A 15,426-nucleotide genomic window follows, 5' to 3' on the forward strand; every position below is an offset into this window, starting at 1 on the left:
TGTACATTTGACTAGCCACCTGCTGTGAGGAAGAATGGCTATTCCTCCACTAGTGATGTTGACAAAGCTTAATTACATTAGAGCTTAGGGCTGCAAGTATTGGGGGAAGGAGACATTGTTACAGGTGAACTCCCAGCCAAGAAAATACATAAATTACAGCTAATAGAAACCAGAGAACAGTTACATACATCAAATGGCATATTATTCAAATACAGGACAGGGCAAAAGTACATATCATGACAAACACACTTTTATCTTCTGAAGCATGCCCCCTGGCGTTATTTCACTCTGTCTTCCCAGTGGCCGATAAGCTAGCCAAGCACGCACAGTTCCATTAAATTATCAGATGGCACTTGGTCATGCAAGTCAATGAGTCAGTTGAAAATATTGGGCTGTAGTCGAATTTTTCCATCTTCTTCTCATCAGAATGGATTACACTATGATCACACTCTGATCAGAGTTAGATCAGAGTGTGATTAACATAATTGTCCCGATTCTCTCGGATGAGTGAATATGCGCTGGTGTGACCCTAGTCCTAAGCATTAGACTAGGTGTCTATAAGCGATTTATTCTATGGAGCCTCTTTTTGTATTTGAGATAAGTAGATGTCCATTATACGTCCAGATTTCCTAGAGGGGGTATCAATTAATTTAGAAATATGAGCAATATGTTGGAGTAGATGCAAGATTAAGGGAAAATAACAGATGAAAGACTTTTCTGAGATTATCCATAGTGCGTTTAATAAATGAATCATGTCTTAGGTCCACATGTGGGCCAGAGAACAGCGTCCACCACACCAACCCTAGCAACATGAGAGTGATGGGTAATGAATTGGGATCGGGTGCTGTTGTATGTCAGCTCAGGCAGATGATGGCCGCTCAGGATCTGTGCAGCTTGCCCCCTTTCAGATGTCGCGGCTGTAATAGATTATGATCAGTCAGAGACACCGGTTCAGAGGGAAGCTGTTGGCAGATAAAAGGGCCACATTGGTAACAAGGGAGCTCTGTTTGTAAATAAATGGGGTGTCTTACGAGAAACGCTAAGGATATGCGGGATAAGAGGTCAATCCAAGAAAAATGTTTAACTGAGCACTTGGACAGCGTTCTTACTATAATGAGGTGACTGAATGGAAAACGGAGGTCCAAGATAAGAACCAAAGCTGAGCTTAGGAGACTTTGCTACATTCAGGTCATTCATTCTGGAGAAAATAATTCTAAACATAAACTAGAGATAAAGGTAAACTGATAACAGTAACCTGGAAAAAGAAATCTGCTCTGCAGTATGTTACTGATTTCATCTCAGATTGCAATTATTACAGAGACATGATTATGAGATGAGATTTATACATGCAGGAAATGCCAATATCAAAGAGGTTCCTTGCTTTACCTCCCCAGCCTGAACGAAATTACCCTCCAGCCGTATTATCGAGGGCCGAAATAACGACGCTCGTCAGCTGTCATTTTTCTCCAAAGCATAACCGTTAATACATGGAAATAACCAGAATGAGTTGGCCTAAGGGAAAAATTGTTAAACGACAAGATGCAAACTGTAATTCATATATACTGCATAAAAAATTTTCTTAATTGCTTAGGTCATAGGATATGTAAAGTTAGTACCAATAGCATTTATTTATTTAGTGATTGTAACCTTTTTATACATTTTCCAGGAGCTGCATGAGATAAATCTTCAGCGATTGCAGAGCAGTATGATATTTTTTGAGATTCTCTGCCATAAAATAATTCTTGATCCAGGTGGATAAATCACGATGTATGGGCTGCGCTACTGGAACAAACAAATCTTCACCGGTAAAGAGTAAGGTCTTGTATTTCTACGCTTTTCAGAGCCATCTTTAAGGATAAAAAAATAACAAAAAACAAAATAATTTTTTGGCATAAAATAGTATCCTAATGGCATAATACCCAATCACAAGATTAGCTATGTTTTCATACCATTACATTATGTGGCCTAAAAGAGCATTTTGTGTATTTTTGTGGTGTGAAATGATATTTTGCTTACAATATCTACCGGTGTACATTTTTCGACTCTAAAAGCAAAGCAATGAAGTGTTATTTTTTTTTTTACTAAAATCAGTACACATATTGACAATGATATGCCACAATAGGCCATCTATAATTGCTATTGTCTTACAGCTTTAAGCTGTTTCAAATAAGTCCTGAATAGTTCACATATAAGAATACTGAGGCTCTATAGTTTCAGACATACAACTAGATGTTTAACGCACTGCTCCAACACTGTTTTTTTTCAGCGCTGGAGTGGCGTTAACTCTAAGCCCCCTACCTTGGTCATATACTCAATCTCTGGCGTCTTCAGTTTTTTCGGTGCCAATCTGGTTCCCCTGCGGCAGGTCACTTTTCGCCGAAGACCGACAGGAGCAGTGGCAAAAACAGATGAAAATGCCAGAAGGTGAGTATCAGTCTGAGGGCAGGAGACTTCCATGTAAAGCATCAATCCAACGGTGCAATAAAAAAAAAACCGCTGGAGTGGTACTTTAAGAAAATGCCAAATTCTCCATGTAAAAAATAAATCAAACAATACTATACTAAAACAATATTACTCAATAATCATGATTTTAATCATACAAGAAGAGACTAAAAACAACATAACACCAAGACATGATTAAAAACATGGATGGCAAAGAGGAACGAGAGGTCACCAAGTGATTTCAGGAAAATGAATGCAACAATTATTATTTTTATTCATAATAGTAATAATAATAATAATTGCACACACCAAACCAGTATTGTGTGCACCTAATTAAATATAAATGATAAAAAACAACGACAGTTTAATATACCCCCAAAAATGCAAAAATTAGATGAATAAATACATAATTAATTCATATAAAAAATTAAATACATTGGAAAAAGTTGAATCAAATATATAACTGATATCAAATTATATATATATATATATATATAAATAAAGTGCAAGTATATAGCATTGACTATATTGTCAAATACTATACCTACAATAATCAGATGTGTATAATACAGACCTGCACTGATAATAAATATTGATTGGTCTGACTAAATAAATCAAAGGTAAATCAAGAATTACATTTCATTAGGTGCATGTAAAAAAAAATCTTAGTAAATAAATAGCAAATTCTTGCTGCCACGTACCCCGACGCTCGTTTCATTTACCACTTCCTCAGTGAACGACATCAACTAGATGTTTGAGTATTACCTATGAATAGTACCGGCCTGTATAATGTTAGAGTATATAACTCCTGGATTAGTAACTTAAAGTGGATCTGTCACCACATTTTGTAATACTACTGCATACAATATTAAATAGATATATTTGACCTGATGAGGCTGCTGTACTTTGAAAATCAATGTCAAAATGGCCGTATAGTCCTGATAGTAAAATGAGCATTTTATGATTCAAACTGTACCACCAGCCTCGTCAGATATCTTTATATGAAGGTATGCAGCTTGTACTGTGTAATCTGATGACATATCTCATTGTGCATGGAGTAAAAGTAACCCCCACACATGCCAATATTCCTCTTAAAATTCAGAACAATATTGTTAAAAACTCTTGAAAATGCTAAAAGTACATGTTACAACATAATTGTAAAGATACCAGCACCATGGATTCAATGGTGCTACATAAATTAATAATAATAATAATAATAATAATAATAATAATAAATACCCTTGGCTATCTACAGGGATGACCATGAGTTTTCCATCCAACCCGATCATACTCAATATAGGAAAAGTAAATGAAAAGAAGAAACAAACAATAAACTGATAATTGAATATTACGGAATCACTATCTGTAGCAGTAGGAGTATTTCAATAATACAGCAGGTGTCCGGGAGACAGAGATGTCCTGCAGCTTCGCTATCAGTAGGCTGCATGCTATCTGCATTGGGATGTCATTATATATTGTGTCACATTCACAGGCTACAGGATGACAATACGATCAGCATGAGGTCTGCTGGTGGATTTCCAGGGCAACAATGAAGAATTTGCAATTGCCTGCAGCCCTACCTCCTGAGGAAACCTGGAGAAAAAGGACTGTTCCTATTCATAGAGGCTTCGTAGTAAATTTCTCATTAAAGGAGTTTCCCCAACTTTTCACCTATTCACGCAATAGATAAGATTGTGATCAATGGGGGTTCAGACCCTTCCAATCATTAGAATTGAGGTCTCAGATTATCCTGCATGAAAGGGGTTACGGATATAGCCAAATTCAGTACTTGCGGTAGTATTCTCTTGTCAGTCCCATAAACAGTGATGTGAGTGTTGGTCATGTATGCACACTACCGCGTGATTGGCATAGACGAGGACTGGGGATCGCCCTGCATGTGATCAATGGGGACAGTCGGACCCCAGGACTCAAACACTTATTACTGATCCTGTTGATAGTTGAAAATGGGGATTATGTGAAGACTCCGGCATGAAAATCTAAGAAATTCATGTTGGTTGCACCAATGTTTCAAACCTTGAATGTCTTATGATGGCTGTGCAAATATTTATGTCACGTGCATTTTTTTATCCAACATTTTTCTCAGGTTTTAATTCATTTTGATGTATCTTAGTTTTTTTTATGTTGGAACATTTCTCTTCATATTATATATAATTGCAAGCAAAAAACTGAATAACTGTCAACTGTTCTCTAGACACTTGGTGATACGATAAACTCCTGTAATGTGGAGTAACACACCGTGATTTCAGATTCAATAAGTCCTTGTGAATGTGGCCAGCCTTCCATATCACGGGGCAGCATACTGCCCGGGTCACTGGCTGCCCCCTGACCTCCCAAATCTGTCATTCACAAAACATGCCCCACAAGCAGCAGCCACTGATGTGACTCTGTACTTCCATCTCAAAGCCCTGGCCAATGAACTAGAACAGCAGTCCTGGCACACAATTGGTCCGAGAGAGTCTTGTAACCTAATGACTCAGGTGTCAGAAACCAAAGGCTCAGACGAGTGACATTCACAGACTGAAGCAGATGGACTGAGTGATCCTTGCTGTCACAGATCGTACATCTTGATGTAATTAGGTCTTGTGTCAATCCACTGAGATTTTAGAGACATCAGTGTGGAAGATATATTGAAAGACTGATCCTGACTCTATCACATTCAAAGTATGCGTGGCTAAACTGGATGAGATATCGCATCTGTGCCATCACCGAGGGGCTTATTTCTGCGGTCCAACAAGGACTACTTGAATTTGTGATCATGCCCAACAGACTAGAAGTCAGTTTGCCCATGCCAACCATGGCTGACAAAAGACTGCTGGTTGTCTGTGTACAAGCAATGGTTGTTTAATGGTCTGATCTGGCCATCCAGAAGTCTCCATGGACAGAACAATAGTTAATTCGATTCTCTGTGCTCACGGGATACATATCACCAATATCAGCAACACATAATGATTTTATTTGCACAGGATGATGTTAACGTTGGCATGGATGGAGCAATTACCAGATGATAGAATGTTTTCCTTGTGTAATGGTGATTGTCAACATGTTTACACAAGTTGATAATCCACAAACGCTCATTCCTAATTATCAGAATGTCTAAATGGGCCTCAACTGCTAATCATTGCAGAGTATAATGACCAATCTGTTTCAGTTGTGCTACAGTGCCTTACAAAAGTATTCGGCTCTCTGGAACTTTTCAACCTTTTCCCACATATCATGTTTCAAACATAAAGATGCCAAATGTAAATTTTTGGGGAAGAATCAACAACAAGTGGAACACAATTGTGAAGTTGAATGAAATTTATTGCTTATTTTAAATTTTTGTGGAAATTCAAAAACTGAAAATTGTGGCGTGCAATATTATTCGGCCCCTTTAACTTAATACTTTGTTGCACCACCTTTTGCTGCGATTACAGCTGCAAGTCACTTGGGGTATGTCTCTATCAGTTTTGTACATCAAGTGACTGAAATTCTTGCCCATTCTTCCTTGGCAAACAGCTTGAGCTCGGTGAGGTTTGATGGAAATCGTTTGTGAACAGCAGTTTTCAGCTCTTTCCACAGATTATCGATTGGATTGAGGTTTGGACTTTGCCTTGGCCATTCTAACACCTGGATACATCTATTTGTGAATCATTCCATTGTAGATTTTGCTTTATGTCTGGGATCATTGTCTTGACAATGTAGGAAGACAAATCTCCTTCCCAGTCTCAGGTCTTTTGCAAACTCCAACAGGTTTTCTTCAAGAATGGTCTTGTATTTGGCTCCATTCATCTTCCCATTAATTTTAACCATCCTCCGTGTCCCTGCTGAAGAAAAGCAGGCCCAAACCATGATGCTGCCACCACCATGTTTGACAGTGGGGATGGTGTGTTCAGGGTGATGAGCCGAATACTTTCACAAGGCACTGTATATTGTCAGTTGTGGCCATAATAGTGTTACAAGTTGGAAACTATAGAAGAGTGGATTGATCTACAGAGGATCGAGCTTGAATCAAATTTCCTGAAATGTGTGGTTTCACGCGAATTTCGAACAATTCAAAATTTAATTTGTGGTAAAAAAAAAATAAACACTTGTCTTGCACAATTTCCCACATTGCTGAAGCATCAGAGGGCAGGCTAATGTCATTTTGCATTGTGAGCCTCCCCATAATGTCCTGCAGCTATGATATCTTACAGATTATCATCCCTTTTACAGTGGTGCTCGGTACCTGGGTCATTACAGATCAGCAGTTCCCAGCAGAGCACTGTTTGTACGTTCATTTTCCTTTTCCAGAGTCACTGGGTAAGTCTCTCTCCTGTAGAGTGTAAGCTCTAATGATCAGTGGGGTCCTCTTTCCTGTAGAGTGTAAGCTCTTATGATCAGTGGGGTCCTCCTCCTGTATAGTGGAAGCTCTTATGGTCAGTGGGGTCCTCTGTCTACTGTAGAGTGTAAGAGTTAGTATTCACCGCACACTCTCTTGAATATATCCAAAAAGAAGTTATTTATTGATATACCATCAAATATGAAGTAGAGCAAGAACACACACAAAAAAAGGAGTTTGACGTTTTGATCCTCCTGGATCTTAATCATAAAGTCGCTTTTCCACAGGAAAATAACATATAGAGAGAGTGTAGGCAAAGGAATCCCAAAGGGAGCATGAAAGCTGTCATGTAAGGTCTGATGCCTAGCTGAGGCATAAATCACCATTTTGGGGAGGGACCTGGTAGTATGTTAGTTGTGAGCGGCGCAGTGTTCCTCTCTCTCCTGTAAAATTTAAGCTCTTATGGTCAGTGTGGTCCTCTCTCTCTCTCTCCTGTAGAGTGTAAGCTCTTATGGTCAGTGGGGTCCCCTCTCTCCTGTAGAGTGTAAGCTCTTACGGTCAGTGGGGTCCCCTCTCTCCTGTAGAGTGTACGCTCTTATGGTCAGTGGGGTCCTTTTCCCCCTGAAGAGTGTAAGCTCTTATGGTCAGCAGGGTCCTCTCTCTCCTGTAGAGTGTAAGCTCTTATGGTCATTGGGGTCCTCTCTCTGCTGTAGAGTGTAAGATCTTATGCTCAGTGGGGTCCCCTCTCTCCTGTAGAGTGTAAGCTCTTATGGTCAGTGGGGTCCCCTCTCTCCTGTAGAGTGTAAGCTCTTACGGTCAGTGGGGTCCCCTCTCTCCTGTAGAGTGTAAGCTCTTATGGTCAGTGGGGTCATCTGTCTCCTGTAGAATGTAAGCTCTTATAGTCAGCGGAGTTGTCTCTCACTCCTGTATAGTGTGAGCTCTTAAGGTTAGTTGGGTCCTCTCTCTCTCCTGTAGAGTGTAGGGTCTTATGGTCAGCGGAGTCCTCTCTGTTCTGTAGAGTGTAAGCTCTTATGGTCATTGGGATCCTCTGTCTCCTGTAGAGTGTAAGCTCTTATGGTTAGTGGGCATCCTCTGTCTCCTGTAGAGCATAAGCTCTTATGGTCAGTGGGATCCTCCCTCTACTGCAGAGCATAAGCTCTTATGGTCAGTGGGGTCCTCTCTCTCCTGTAGAGTGTAAGCTCTTATGGTCAGTAGGGCCCTCTGTCTCCTGTAGAGTGTAAGCTCTTATGGTCAGTAGGGTCCTCTGTCTCCTGTAGAGTGTAAGCTCCTATGGTCAGTGGGGTCCTCTGTTTCCTGTAGAGTGTACACTCCTATGGTCAGTGGGGTCCTCTGTCTCCTCTGTCTCCTGTAGACTGTAAGCTCTTATGGTCAGCGGGGTCCTCTCTTTTCTTTGGAGTGTAAGGGTAATACCCCAGGAAGCCGGTTGTTACTGTGGTGTTAGAGAGTAGCTAGAAAGATGGAGGAGTTAGAGAGTAGTTAGAGAGAGAGAGAGGAGTTGGAGAGGAGAGCTGGATCCATGCAGATGAGAGGTTCTGCAGTTCCTGACCAGGAGTGGAGCAGTTAGACAAAATTGTATGTTAGATCGTTTTAATGGCCGCCATTGTTGCTCCACGGGTGGAGCCTGAGGACGGGTGCGAAGACTGGACCCGCCCACTACAGAAACTTTAATGCAAAAAGAACATGTCCGTCAGGAGGATGGATCCACCCCAGAGATGGCTGGTGGTAAAGTGGAGCAAGGATCACCCACAAAAGGGAGAGAAGGAGGAACGCGTGGGAAAACGTGCAGCAGAGATGGGGCATCACTTCACCAGGTTGTATTTATATGGGAGGTTGTCTCTCTCCTGTTTATCTTCTGTGACCCAGTGGTATTATCACATATAGGTGACCCATTAGCCTGTCTTTTTCGCTCGCCTTTATTTACCACTTCTTGGGACAATTTTTTGTGCCTATTACTGTCTTGTTTGCTCGGCAACGTGTGTGTATCCTTGCGAACCATTTTGGCACTGTCCCTATATGAATATATTTTTGCACTATACCCCATGAGCCATTAGGTTAATTTTGGGTCACTTTATCACACTGAGCTATGGTCCGTTTTTCCTGTGTGTTTTTGATGGTGCTTATATGTTTTTAATTATGTTTTTTATTGTCTGTGGTGTGTTCTTTTTGATCTGTCAATAAAATCAGCTTGTATTTTATGCATATTGTTGTTTATTGTTTGAAGGTGTGCGACCTATTGCAGTAATGCTTTTCTTCTTCGGTTTACCAGTATAGTTTTTATTACTGCTACAGCACCCTCAGGGATCTGTTTATATAGTATATGGCAGTGCGTCCAATTCTCTTTGTTTTGCAGCAGAGATGGATGAACACTACCCAGTACACGCTATGGCAGATGACAGTGGAGAGCCACCTACTGAAAAAGGAGTGGACTTCGCCGGTTGTCCAGAAGAAACCCCGGAGCAGATGACAGCATTGGATCTGAAGCTCCTCGGCGCTGATATGGAGAAGCTGGCTCGACAACTCCTGTAGTCTCAGCTGGCAGCAGTGACCGCGTGGAAGAAGTCGCTACTGAAGAGAATGATGACACCTAGGAAACAGACCCTGTCACCAGCGCCCATGACCCCAGCAGAGCAAGCGGAGGAGACCAGCATCGGAAACGCAGGTATGCACACTGCCCCAGTAGTGGACAAGACCCTGGTGGGACCAACCCTAACGCTCGCCCAGGTGGTCACAGCAGTAACCTGGGACCGCATGACAGACCTGGGGGATGCCCTGAAATAACCAATAGTACCCAAACCCTTGTCCCTGGAGTTATGCAGGAAGGAGGAGGCAATATACTGGAGGCACCCAGAGATAGATCTTATGGGATTCCCAGAGGAGGCACAAGCGGGAGCTAATCAAGTGGAGATTGTTAACAGGGAAGAGTTTTTCCAGCAGTAAATACTTAAATTGGAGGCAGAAAAGAAAAAGTGCAGAGCTCAGTGGGAGGCTATGGAACAGCGCAATATGCAGGCCAAAGCCCAGACCCGCAGAGCCAGACCCGCAGATAGGTGTCCAGTCAGACAAAGGATTGTATTCTCATTTAACCTGGATAGAGGATAGGGATTTATTCGGGAACCTAGAGTACCTACCGAACAGTTTTTGAACCGCAAGGATGTGGAGTCCTATTTTGCAAAAAGGAACACCCATACCGTGACTTGTATCCTGGTGACCAAGTGACATTTACTCGGCACAAAGGTGAAAGGGAATGGCATGCCCTTAATGTTAAGCTACGTATAGAAAAGCATGCTAATTCAGACAAAGCAGCCGAAACTGCGGTACATAACAAGTGACTGGCACACTCCGGACGTGTTGTGATGCAAAATTGGGGGGTTTATTATACATACAGTAAACACAAACATTTTGGTCGTAACTGGACCTTCATCAGTGTGCTAAAGGAAAATAAATACAAAGAGAGTGATATCCAAAGCATAAAGGAACAAAATACAGAAAATAAACATAAACAAAACACAGTCAAAATAAACAAAAGTATATACAACACAAAAGTCATGATTACAGAAACGAATAATAACCCCATTGGGGAACCATCAAACAAGATTGCCGAGATATATCCTACAAAAACTCCATGGAGTACAGAGTCCAATACACTCTAATAAAAATTCAGTAATTTTATTAATAATACAAAAAATAAACAATAACAAAACATAACTACATAAAAATGACACAGACTTCAGACATGATGCTTATACAGAGAAAACAGGACAACTGTAGTAACACTCGGGGAAGATAAAGCAGATAACCCGTATAATATATGGTACAGCGTATACTGAGAAAAGTGCTTAGTGCAATCTAAAGTGCTTAACAAGTATGAAACTTACTCCCAAGCTGGGGAACATGATTCACTACACACTGTATAACCTACGGGACCAGAAGATAAATATAAATGCCAAATCCGCCGCTTCTCTTACCCATGTGCCAGTGCCTGTCTCTGCAGCAGCAGAATTTGCTCTACAGAGGAGGCATTTGACAGACAATCTGTGGACCTTGGGGAGAGATTCCGCATACGTGGATATAGTAATAGGAGTATCAGACGAGGTTTGGGTCGAGCCAGAAGCCGGAGGAGATGTGACCTGTTGTCTCAGTCCCAAAAGAGTAGGAAGGAGGAGGACGGTAAAGTCCGTTATATATCAACATTCAACCATCAATGGGGATTAATGAGAAAAATCTTGAGTAGACATTGGTCTATATTAAAAACTGACCCCACACTCACAAAATATCTCTCAGATCAACCACTGATGACGGCTAGAAGAGGGAAGAATCTGAGAAATATGTTGGTCAGAAGCCATTATACAACTAAGACCTCGACCATTTTTGGAACAGGCAAACCAAGATGGGGCTTCTATCCTTGTGGTGATTGCCTGGCGTGCCGGAACCATATACGGGCCATGTCATTTACCTCTGCCGATGGCCTGAAAGAATTTAAAATCACTAATTACATCAGCTGTAGCACCACATTTGTGGTGTATATGGCTAAATGCTCGTGTAACCTGGCATATGTAGGCCTCACTTCACGTGAACTAAGGATTAGAACAAGAGAGCATATAAGGGACATCATGGCGGCTGGCAGAGTTGATGACATCGCAACCTTAAAAACTATACCCCGCCATTTCAGGCTGCACCACAACTGTAACCCCAAGGATTTGAGGATTTTTGGCATCGACCATGTGAGATGTGGGATCAGAGGGGGTGATTCCAAACGCATTCTGGCACAACTCGAATGCCGCTGGATAACAACCCTAGGAACGATGACCCCACATGGTCTAAATGAACAGCTTAGCTTTTCATCTTTCCTTTAGCATACTATGGTCAGAATATGGTCTTTTGTAATTGGTTCTGGATTTTAATTATGTGTGTTTTTCATTTTCCAGTTTCTGTATTTGTGTTTCACTTTTACATTCTCGTCTGTAAACTACCTCTGAGAGTTTGTCGGTTTGGCACCAGGAGGCACCGTGAGCGTGATACTATATGGTCATCTTTCAAGATCGGCTTCTGGAATGAAATTGGACAAGTCTTCTGTGCTACTTGTGGCTTTTTTTTTTTTTTTTTTTTTTTTTTTTTGTTCATTATATATATTTTTTTGTATATTATGTGATATTTCTTGTCTTTTTCTGTTTTCTATAATTACGAAGTGTTGTGTTATATTAGCATGCTCTATATATAAGAGTGGTTATTCCACCTCTTCTGTATTTGGGTTATTTATGGTTGGTGCTTATTGTCCCACTAAATATGTATTATTTTGTGCACAATGGCACTTTGCTCCCCCTATCTAGCTTATTTTTGGTGGTTCTAGATATGTATAATAGTGGGAGGAGCCTAGTAAGATATCCATATTAGATTCTTATACACTAAGTTAGAATATGATCACCGTTGCTATATAGCTATGTGATGGTGATCATGTACACTTATTTGTATCATATATTTAGTTCTCTCTTACACGTAGCACGGTGTTAATTCATTTTTCTAATGTCCTTACCTTTCTCCATATTGGCCACATTTACGCGCGCGCATGTGCGATGTGGCAGCCTTTGTTATGCACTATTCCCCGCATACTGGATGCGATGAGATGGGATATTTATGTCCGGAATGACTTCCCCCCTCTTCTGATTATATGTTTATTTGTCCCTTTATTTTTGGTTCCCTGTGCGTTGCCCTAATACAGTGGGGCAAAAAAGTATTTAGTCAGTCAGCAATAGTGCAAGTTCCACCACTTAAAAAGATGAGAGGCGTCTGTAATTTACATCATAGGTAGACCTCAACTATGGGAGACAAACTGAGAAAAAAAAATCCAGAAAATCACATTGTCTGTTTTTTTAACAATTTATTTGCATATTATGGTGGAAAATAAGTATTTGGTCAGAAATAAAATTTCATCTCCATTCTTTGTAATATATCCTTTGTTGGCAATGACAGAGGTCAAACGTTTTCTGTAAGTCTTCACAAGGTTGCCACACACTGTTGTTGGTATGTTGGCCCATTCCTCCATGCAGATCTCCTCTAGAGCAGTGATGTTTTTGGCTTTTCACTTGGCAACACGGACTTTCAACTCCCTCCAAAGGTTTTCTATAGGGTTGAGATCTGGAGACTGGCTAGGCCACTCCAGGACCTTGAAATGCTTCTTACGAAGCCACTCCTTCGTTGCCCTGGCGGTGTGCTTTGGATCATTGTCATGTTGAAAGACCCAGCCACGTTTCATCTTCAATGCCCTTGCTGATGGAAGGAGGTTTTCACTCAAAATCTCACGATACATGGCCCCATTCATTCTTTCATGTACCCAGATCAGTCGTCCTGGCCCCTTTGCAGAGAAACAGCCCCAAAGCATGATGTTTCCACCACCATGCTTTACAGTAGGTATGGTGTTTGATGGTTGCAACTCAGTATTCTTTTTCCTCCAAACACGACAAGTTGTGTTTCTACCAAACAGTTCCAGTTTGGTTTCATCAGACCATAGGACATTCTCCCAAAACTCCTCTGGATCATCCAAATGCTCTCTAGCAAACTTCAGACGGGCCTGGACATGTACTGGCTTAAGCAGTGGGACACGTCTGGCATTGCAGGATCTGAGTCCATGGTGGCGTAGTGTGTTACTTATGGTAAGCCTTGTTACATTGGTCCCAGCTCTCTGTAGTTCATTCACTAGGTCCCCCCGCGTGGTTCTGGGATTTTTGCTCACCGTTCTTGTGATCATTCTGACCCCACTGGGTGGGATTTTGCGTGGAGCCCCAGATCGAGGGAGATTATCAGTGGTCTTGTATGTCTTCCATTTTCTAATTATTGCTCCCACTGTTGATTTCTTCACTCCAAGCTGGTTGGCTATTGCAGATTCAGTCTTCCCAGCCTGGTGCAGGGCTACAATTTTGTTTCTGGTGTCCTTTGACAGCTCTTTGGTCTTCACCATAGCGGAGTTTGGAGTCAGACTGTTTGAGGGTGTGCACAGGTGTCTTTTTATACTGATAACAAGTTTAAACAGGTGCCATTACTACAGGTAATGAGTGGAGGAAAGAGGAGACTCTTAAAGAAGAAGTTACAGGTCTGTGAGAGCCAGAAATCTTGATTGTTTGTTTCTGACCAAATACTTATTTTCCACCATAATATGCAAATAAATTGTTAAAAAAAACAGACAATGTGATTTTCTGGATTTTTTTTTCTCAGTTTGTCTCCCATAGTTGAGGTCTACCTATGATGTAAATTACAGACGCCTCTCATCTTTTTAAGTGGTGGAACTTGCACTATTGCTGACTGACTAAATACTTTTTTGCCCCACTGTATATGAATACAACTCCTATATGTACACGCGACGGCAATTAGATATACGTACTCTTATTATATTGTTCTTACTCTCCTATGTAGCACAGTGGCTGCCCATTCTCCAGCGTACTTGCCCACTTTCAAAATGGCCATTGCGGCGCGTGTGCGCATGCGCGGTGCGGCGGGTCCCGATGTGCATCGCTTTCCGCCCACAGGATGTGACGAAACGAGGTAGTGACGTCGGGAGGGATTTCCCTCCCCTCGTCTCGTCGCAGGTGGGGCGGAGGTTGTTGTGCCCTATACGGGGCTGTGTGGCGCCGCGCATGCGCCATCTAGAGCGCTGATTATTACGCACAGGTGCCCCTGTGATTTAAATAGACCCTCCACACACATATCCCTACAGCCCCCCGAGGAAGCCCAACGCGAAACGCGCGTCAAAAGGGGCTGCTGCAGAGACAGGCACTGGCACATGGGTAAGAGAAGCGGCGGATTTGGCATGTATATTTATCTTCTGGTCCCGTAGGTTATACAGTGTGTAGTGAATCATGTTCCCCAGCTTGGGAGTAAGTTTCATACTTGTTAAGCACTTTAGATTGCACTAAGCACTTTTCTCAGTATACGCTGTACCATATATTATACGGGTTATCTGCTTTATCTTCCCCGAGTGTTACTACAGTTGTCCTGTTTTCTCTGTATAAGCATCATGTCTGAAGTCTGTGTCATTTTTATGTAGTTATGTTTTGTTATTGTTTATTTTTTGTATTATTAATAAAATTACTGAATTTTTATTAGAGTGTATTGGACTCTGTACTCCATGGAGTTTTTGTAGGATATATGCGTTTGGAGTGTCCAGGTTACTATGTCCTAATTGATATGGGATGTTTTCCCGGAGTATATCTCTAAATTATGTATCAATGGTATTTGTTCTAAGATTGCTGAGATATTCATGCTGGAAGAAAATTGAACGTGTACGTGAAGGTATGGTGACGCGCCAAGAAAGAAGAAGGAACTAGGGGATGGAGGTATGAAAAAGGTGATGATGAGAGACACATTTTACCGTGAGGTATGGGTGAAAAGGTAAACCTACCTAGATTACTAGTATGTTGGAGGAGCCCCAAAAGTTAGAACTAAGATGCATCTGAAGGGAAAAATAAAGTGCATGTAGAGATGACCCTGTACGTGCCTATATGGACCATACGTAATACTATAGGGCTTATGGTGCCATGTAAAATAGTTACATACCGGAAGCCTGAAGCTATATAGAATTCAGGTTGTAGAAGCAGTACATAGACGCAGGGGAGTATGTCCCAGGTGGCGCTATCTGCAGGGGAGATAGGTATGAT

General features: G+C 41.5%; 1 long non-coding RNA gene across 1 annotated transcript in view; it reads right to left on the bottom strand.

The window, feature by feature from the left end:
* Positions 1 to 498: 498 nt before the first annotated feature.
* LOC138667249 (uncharacterized) overlaps positions 499 to 15,426 on the bottom strand; it is a 77,231-nt gene continuing 62,303 nt past the window's right edge. Inside the window, exon 3 of the long non-coding RNA XR_011318671.1 lies at positions 499 to 1,847. This is a non-coding gene — a long non-coding RNA (uncharacterized lncRNA). The remainder of the gene's footprint in view (positions 1,848 to 15,426) is intronic.

The sequence above is a fragment of the Ranitomeya imitator genome, chromosome 2 (genome assembly GCF_032444005.1).
Source record: "Ranitomeya imitator isolate aRanImi1 chromosome 2, aRanImi1.pri, whole genome shotgun sequence".
Lineage (NCBI taxonomy): Eukaryota > Metazoa > Chordata > Amphibia > Anura > Dendrobatidae > Ranitomeya > Ranitomeya imitator.